The sequence below is a fragment of the Erinaceus europaeus genome, unplaced genomic scaffold, assembly GCF_950295315.1.
Source record: "Erinaceus europaeus unplaced genomic scaffold, mEriEur2.1 scaffold_696, whole genome shotgun sequence".
In the NCBI taxonomy this organism is placed as follows: domain Eukaryota; kingdom Metazoa; phylum Chordata; class Mammalia; order Eulipotyphla; family Erinaceidae; genus Erinaceus; species Erinaceus europaeus.
Window position 1 is genome coordinate 17,623 of NW_026647961.1, and position 8,796 is coordinate 26,418.

General features: G+C 44.2%; 1 pseudogene; it reads left to right on the forward strand.

Annotated features, from left to right (window-relative positions):
* Nucleotides 1-835: 835 nt before the first annotated feature.
* Nucleotides 836-1,617, forward strand: LOC103117757 (ribonuclease H1-like; annotated as a pseudogene).
* The last annotated feature ends 7,179 nt before the right edge of the window (nt 1,618-8,796 follow it).

An 8,796-nucleotide genomic window follows, 5' to 3' on the forward strand; every position in this document is an offset into this window, starting at 1 on the left:
TGTTTTACTTGATTTCCTGTCTGTCTGAATTTTCATAATTAAAGCTTGAAAAAAGTTAACAAATTTTTAAATAATTTAATGTGCATATAAGGAAAATCCAGGATCCTAGTTGTGAGTTGGTGATATTTCTGGGTTCCATCTCTGACTTTATTCCCACTTTCCTCATCTGTGAAAATGAAGGACTTGGAAGAATGGCTTGTTTTGCAATTGTGAGAAATATACAAAACATAAAATTCAACACAACTATCTCTCAGTGCTGCATAGTTCAGCAAGGTCACCACTGTGATGTTGCCATCACCACCACTCATCTCTACAATTTTCTCCATTTTGCAAAACCAAAATTCTGTATGATAAGAAAAGAAGCAAATCCAGAAGAAAATAATCTAACACTAGCCCCCTTCTTCTCCCCCATGCCCACAGGTCCTGGCACCACCACTCTCCTTTCTGGAGATCTCAGATAAGTAGAGTAACACAGTATTTGCCCTGTGCCTGCCCGGTTTCAGTTGACATACTGATGTTCATTCATGTATCAGAACAGTTCAGTATATATTCATGTATCATAGATATTTCAGTGGACATGTTCATTCATTTATCAGAATGTCCTTCCTTTTTAAATCTGTATAATAGTTGACTATATGAATAGACTAAATTTTATTTATCTAATATTCCTGCACCACCAGCAGAACTTAGGTAGGCACCAAGGCGCCACCAAGCCCTGAAGCCAAGATGCTGGCAGGTTTCCGGCTGTGAGTGATGGTCAGACTTCTGAGTGCGGTGCGTAGAGTTGCCTGGACTGCTGTGTGCTGCAGCAACTTGGGGCTGGGGTGGGCACAGCATGTACTATGCTGTGAGGAGGGACCGCAAGGCAGGGGTCTTCTGGACCTGGAATGAATGTAGATCCCAAGTGGACCGATTTCCTGCTGCCAGATTTAAGAAGTTTTCTACAGAAGGGGAGGCTGGGCCTTTGTCAGAAACTCTGTAAACTCTGATGGTTCAAAAGGGCAGAAAAATGGACTTGTACAAGAACCACAAGTAAAAGTAAACAAGCGACTCCATGAGCCTTCAGAGGAAGATGAATATGAAAACACAGAGCCATATGCTAAACATGTAAAGCAGGACACAGAACCAAGACCTTCAGTTAGCAAAGACACATTTTCATATACAGGAAATTTTGTTGTTTTCTATACTGATGACTGTTGCTCCAGTAATGGGCACAAGAAGGCTCGAGCAGGAATTGGTGTGTGCTGGGGGCCTGGCCATCCTTTAAATGTAGGCATTAGACTTCCTGGGCAACAGACAAACCAAAGAGCAGAAATTCATGCAGCCTGCAAAGCCATCAAACAAACAAAGGCTTAAAATATCAATAATCTGGTTCTTTATATGGACAGTATGTTTACAATAAATGGTATCAGCAGTTGGGTTCAAAGTTGGAAGAAAAATGGGTGGAGAACTAGCACAGGGAAAGATATGATCAACAGAGAAGACTTTGTGCGGCTGGAGAAACTTATCCAGGGTATGGACATTCAGTGGATGCACAGTCGCGGTCATTTAGGATTTAGAGGCAATGAAGAAGAGGACAGATTCGCAAGAGAAGGGACTAAACAATCTGAAAACTGAAAGTCACTTTAACTCTTGGAAAATTTTGAGGCTGTAACTATTTTGCCTTTACCTACTGGTACTAAAATACAAGGATGGACCATTGATAAGAGCAGATATACCAATAAAACTTTCAAACTAAGTCAGAAAGGCAAAGTAGCAGTCTGTGCTACCATGTAACAAAATGTGATTAAATGTATAAATTGAAAAAAAATGTTTTTGTTTATCTAATTATCTAGTGAGACACTTGGGGATCTTCCACCACTTGTTCCTGTGAATACTGCTGCAATGAAGATGGGCATAGATATATCTCTTTGGGGGGCCAGGAGGTAGCATACCTGACTAAGCACACACACTACAGTGCACAAGAACCTGGGTTCAAACCCCTGGTTCCCACCTGCAGGGGGATTATCTTCACAGGTGGTGAAGTAGAGCTACAGATCTCTCTCCCTTTCTATTTCCCTCTTAACTCTCAATTTCTTTCTGTCTCTTTCCAATAATAAATAATAATAATAAAGATTATTTCTTTGAATCTCTAACTCCTGCTTTCAGGTAGAAAGAAACAAGACTGGGGGCAGGTGGTGGCATTCCTGGTTGAGTGCACACGCCACAATGTACAAGAACTGTGGTTCAAGCCCCCAGCCCCCATCTATAAGAGGGGAACTTCTCAAGCAGTGAAGAAACCGGTGTCTCTCATCCTCTCTGTCTCCTCCTTCCTTTGGAATTTTTCTCTGTCTCTATCCAATAAAATTAATTAAAAGATGGACTGAGAAGATAGCATAATGGTTATACAAAAAGGCTTTCATGCCTGAGGCTCTGATGTCCCAGGATCAGTCCCCAACACCACCATAAGCCAGAGCTGGTCTCTCTCTCTCTAACCTGACACCCTGTGTCTCTTCCACTAAAATACATAAACAAAAATTTTTAAATATTTAAAAAATAGATAAATGAAAGATTAAAAACAGATTTTGTCAATTGACCTTTAAAAGAAAGGCCCAGTTCGGGCCGCCAGATGCAGGGCTAGCTTCACGGTTTCTTGTGCTCAAAGAGGGGGTTACATAGAGAGTCTTTGAAGAAACACACGGTCATATTTGGGAGCAAGTCTGCTGGTTTCCTTATAGTATGTTGTTGGAAGTTGTCAGAAAGCTATACTTGTGTTAGGCTTGATGGATGGAGTCACTGAAAACTAGTGTAGATCATTTTCAGGAGGGTGGGGTGGGACTGGGGTCCTACTGTAGAGAGGCGACCAGGGACTCATGGCTGAGCTGGAACAGTTCAATCTTTATTGAAGAGCGGGGATGCAGTTCAAGCTAGCTATCTCTAATCACAATCCTGTCCTATATATATATCTCCTGAGGTGGAAGTGTCAGGAAGAGGAAGTAGGTAGCATAGGGGGTGGGGAGAAGGAAAAAGCTCAAACCAATGGAGATTAAACCAATGAAAACAATGATTATGTAAATAGACCACAGCGGCAAGCAATGCAACAGAAGGGGTCTTAGAAGCAGAATTTAGAAGCAGACCAACAACCTTTAAAAGAAAGCTTCTTAAAAAAAAATGGACATTGTGCAGGTGGTTTGGAAAAGTCACTTTCTTGGTTCCACAGGCACTCATTGCCTTTAAAAAGTAGTTATTTGGGGGTCAGGCGGTAGCGCAGCGGGTTAAGCGCAGCGGGTTAAGCGCAGCGCTGGCGCAAAGTGAAAGGACTGGCTTAAGGATCCCGCTTCGAGCCCTGCTCCCCACCTGCAGGGGAGTTGCTTCACAGGCAGTGAAGCAGGTCTGCAGGTGTCTTTCTCTCCCCCCTCTCTGTCTTCCCCTCCTCTCTCCATTTCTCTCTATCCTATCCAACAACGATGACAATAATAATTACAACAATAAAACAACAAGGGCAACAAAAAGGAATAAATAAGTACTTTAAAATTTTTTTTAAAAAATGTTTATTTGGGGACCCTCTGGTAGTGCAGTGGGTTAAGCATACATGGCGCCAAGGATAAGGACCAGGGTAAGGATCCCATTTCGAGCCCTGGATTCCCTACCTGCAGGGGTCGCTTCATAAGCGGTGAAGCAGCAGGTCTGTAGGTGTCTACCTTTCCTCCTCTCTTTCTTCCCCTCCTCTCTGGATTTCTCTCTGCCCTATCTAACAACAATGACAGCAGTAACAACAATAACAACAACAACAACAACAACAATAAACAAGGGCAACAAAAGGGAAAAAGTGGCCTCCAGGAACAGTGGATTCATAGTGCAAGCACCGAACCCCAGTAATAATTCTGGAGGCAAAAAAAAAAAGTTTTTTTTTTATTAGGGGCCAAGCGATGGTGCACCTGGTTAAGCACTCACATTACAGTGGGCAAGGACCTATGTTTATACCCCTGGTCCCCACCTGTAGGGGAAAAGATTCATGAGTGGTGAAGCAGAGCCGCAGGTATCTTTTTGTCTCTCTCCCTCTCTATCTCTTCCTCCCTCTCAGTTTCTCTCTGTCTCTATCTAATAATAAATAAGTAAAATATTTTTTAAAATTATTCATGAGCAAGAGAGGATGGGGGGGGGATGAAAATCAGAGGCCCACCCTGGTGCATGAGATGATAGGGGCCAAACCCAAGACCTTATGCTCAAGAGTCCAATGCTTCATCCTCTGCCCTACTGCTTGGGTAGGGTTCATTGCCTTTTCAGACTGCAAACCATACATCTTGCAGCAATGCATTGTCAGACAACTTTCCTTCTAAGGGCACATGCACTGTAGTCAAAAGACCCCTTAGCTCTGGTCCTTTCCCCAATATCTCATACTTTCTTCAATAAGGAGACCTTTCTCTGCACTCTCTTGAGTTGATAAGAAGATAGGAAAGGGGAGTTGGGCGGTAGCTCAGCGGGTTAAGCACCGCAGGTGGCACAAAGCTCAAGGATCCTGGTTTGAGCCCCCGGCTACCCACCTGCAGGGAGTCACTTCACAGGCTGTGAAGCAGGTCTGCAGGTGTCTGTCTTTCTCTCCCCCTCTCTGTCTTCCCCTCCTCTCTCCTTTTCTCTCTGTCCTATCCAACAACGACATCAATAACAATAATAATTACAACAATAAAAAACAGCAAAGGCAACAAAAGGAAATAAATAAATAAATAATTTTTTTTAAAGATAGGAAAGAAGAATAATGTCATTCAGAGGACTCTGGTGAAATGGTGACTTGAAAATCTCTGAAAGCTTTTGGCATATGGAAAACAGATGTAAACCAGGTGCAAATCCTGGTATCGGGAAGTCTGCCTGTGGATGATTCCACCCAGCTTGTCCTGCAGGACACTCACTCCCTGTGCTAATCAGCATGAGCTCTGGAGAGTCCTTGAGGCTCTTTCCCAGGAGGGTCTGAATTCCCAGTGCTCTGCAAAAGAAAGCTTCTTAAAAAAAAAAAAAAAAAAAAAAGATGGAGGGGCCAGATGGTGGCACACCTGGTTAAGTACTCACATTATAGTGCACAAGGACCCAGGTTCAAGCACCTGGTCCTCACCTACAGGGGGAAGCTTCACAAGTGGTGAAGGAGGGCTGCAGATGTCTCTCTGTCTCTCCCCCTCTCTATTTCACCTTCCCCTCTCAACTTTTCTCTGTGTCTATACAATAATAAAAGTTAAAAAAGATTTTTAAAAAAGATGGACTTTGTGCAGGTGGTTAGAGAAAGGTACTTTCTTGAATCCACAGGCACTCATTGCCTTTAAAATTTTTATTTAAAAAAGTTATTTGGGGGGGCAGGTGATGGTGCACCTGGTTAAGCACTCACATTACAGTGGGCAGGGACCCATTTTTAAGCCCCTCGTCCCCACCTGCAGGGGGAAAGATTCATGAGTGGTGTCTTTGCTCAGCACCTCACAAAGTCTTCATTTCCTGAGGTGGGAGGCCAAAAGTGACCACCCCAGGCCCAAAGTCCCCTGACCTAGGTAGGATATCGGGGGATGGGGGCTCTCCATGCCCAGCAAGCACAACTAACAAATCTGTTTCTTGAAACTGCCTTCCCCAGATACTAATGCCATGACAGTCTGGGCTGGGAGGGCTACAGTTTAACTGCAGAGGTGGGGATCCGCTCACGCAGCATACATGCACACACACCAGGCACTTTTGTATACACAGTGTATATGACACAGCCATCCACATACCTATACATCACACACACACACACACACACACACACACACACACACACTCTCTGTGTGCATATACACACACCACATTCACGTTCGCATAAGCACACTTGTTGGGAAGGGCACAGACTTGCATTTATGTATCACATGTTGGTTAATCTTGTGATGTGCAGATACGATGTTTCAGAAACAGTGTGGAGCCAAAGGGGATCCATGTCCTGGCAGGTTGAACCAGTCACCCCACTTATCACTACATGGACTTACCAGTTGTGTCTGGGTGAGTTCTCGGTCTCCCATCAAATGATCAGTAGTCCCCCAAGGCACAATGTTCCTGCAAACTAAAATCAAGGAGTCTCATCAGGCCTTTCTATCCCATCTGGCCCAGAGGAAACATCCACAAAACTATCCTTTTCCTCTCTACTTCTGCACTCTCCCAGCCCATCTCCTGATAGTATGCACAGAGAACACCAACACAGAAGTCACTGGGACTTTATGGAGCAATGACTGAATGCCAGGTATTTCATTAATAATCAACCTGCCATGGAAATGAGAGGAATCAGGTGGACACTGTCCTGATTTGTTTTGTGTTTGCCCCCAGCAGATAAGGCTGCTCTTGTCCATCAGATTAAAGAGAAAGGGCAGAGTTCAGTCATCAGTCGTTGGACACTGCTGCTAAGAACAAATAACCCACACATTTAAAGCACTTGAGCATTTGTAAAATGTTTTGCATGTACTATTTCATTTGTTCTTTACCACAATGCCGAGAGGAGTGTCTGGCCTAGCTCCATTCTGTAGATAGGAAGTCTGAGGCTCAGGGAAAGATAATGACCCACCCAAGGTTGTGCAGCTGGTGTATGTCAAGTTCAGGCTGCAATCCCAGGTCTGAACACCCACATAGCACAGTGGGTTAAGCGCAGGTGGCACAAAGCACAATGACCAGGGTGAGGATCCCAGTTCGAGGCCCCGGCTCCCCACATACAGGGGATTTGTTTCACAGGTGGTGAAGCAGATCTGCAGGTGTCTATCTTTCTCTCCCCCTCTCCGTCTTCCCCTCCTCTCTCCATTTCTCTCTGCCCTATCCAACAACGACAAGGGCAGCAAAAAGGAATAAATAAATAAATATTTTTAAAAATTTATTTAAAAAATAGTCGGGCGGTAGCGCAGCGGGTTAAGTGCATGTGGCACCAAGTGCAAGGACCGGTGTAAAGACCCCAGTTCGAGCCCCCCGGCACCTCACCTGCAGGGGAGTCGTTTCACAGGCAGTGAAGCAGATCTGCAGGTGTCTATCTTTCTGTCCCCCTCTCTTGTCTTTCCCTCCTCTCTCCATTTCTCTCTGTCCTATCCAATAACGACTACATCAATAACAACAACAATAATAACAACAATAAAAAATCAAGGGCAACAAAAGGAAACAAATAAATAACTATTAGAAATATTTATAAAAAAAGATTCCGTACTTAAAAAAAATTAAAAAATAAAATAAAATAAATAGGGGCCAGGAGGTGGCGCACCTAGTTAAGCACACATTACACTGCACAAGGACACAGGTTCAAGCCCCTGGTCCCCACCTACAGGGGGAAAGCTTCACAGTGCTACAGGTGTCTGTCTCTCTATTTCCCCCACCTCTCTCAATTTCTCTCTGTCTCTATCCAATAATAAATTTTAAAACTATGAAAAATGTTTTTTTAAATAAAATATTATTTTTAAAAAAGAATCACACATTATGTACTTTCGTTAAAATTGCCATGGGGATTGATGTTTTGAAACATGTAGATGAGCTATCTAGTTTGGAAACAATAAAACAAAAGTTGTCTCTCTCTTCCTTCCTCCCTCTCTTCTCCCTCTATCTCCAAAAATAAATAAGTAAATAAGTAGAGATAAAAGGAGCAGCTGGTGGGGGGCCGGGTAGTGGCGCACTGGGTTAAGTACACATAGTACAAAGTGCAAGAAACTGTGCAAGGATCCCAGTTCGAGCCCCTGGCTCCCCACTTGCAGGTGGGTGGGGTCTCTTCACAAGGTCTGCAGTTGCCTCTCTGTCTGTCTCCCTCTCTGTATCCCCTCCTCTCTCAATTTCTCTCCATCTTACCCAATAAAATGGGGGGGGAAGGCCACCAGAAGCAGTGAATTCATAATGCTGGCACCGAGCCCCTGCAATAACCCTGGAGGGAAACCAAACCAAAACAGCTGGGCTTCTTGCTCATGACTTACTATTTTTCCAAACCAAGACATGAGATAGTGTGCCCTGTTTGCTGCCCTGTTTGGGAGGTGCTGGGCAGTATGCAGAGCTAGAAGGCAGGCCCTTTCAGGGAGACTCTTGTCTGTGTCAAGTGCCCCAACCTCCCTGTCCATTTCCCTAATCATGGTCCGCCTTATAAAGTGAAGGTGGAACCTCCACATCCTTCTTCATGTCTTCCCCTGAGATGTTGCTTATCCTCATCTTGAGGCTCAGGGCAGATGGAGAATGGAAGGGCTGCATCACAGACTCGGGGAAGGTATTAGCTGACTCAACAGCACAGGGTCAATAAAAATTTGAATTGGAAAACATTCACATGTGTTTGAGGGAGAGAGAGATGAACTGGAAAAAGAGAACAAGGAGGGAGGGAGAGGAAAGAGAAAGAAGAAACTAAAAGAAAACACATCAGATGAATAATATTTTATCTTGTTTTCTACTCAGATCACACATCATTCTTGTAATTTAAGCAGCAATTACCAACAAATAATTCTCAGATTGGTTTTGAAAAGAGGCAGGAGTGCCACCGTGTGGCCATACAGTGAATTACTTCCTCTCATGGGGTCTGGGTACAGGCAGAGGACAGTGTTGTAGCCAATGGCTGGCAGTATTTGCAAGCAGGTTTCCGTCTGTCTCAGCCACCTGCCACTACCCACAGGGATCGTGGGCTTGAATAGAACTCTGAATTACAGCAGGACAGTAGGTGAGAGCCCAGGAAGGCAAGGACAACTGGTCTACCCTTCTGATACATGAGGGACTCAGCTCATATATGCTGCATCAGGCTGGTAAGGTTCCCAACTTAACATCAGCAGGTTCTGGGACTAGAAACTGGTCCACGATGCTATTCATTCATTC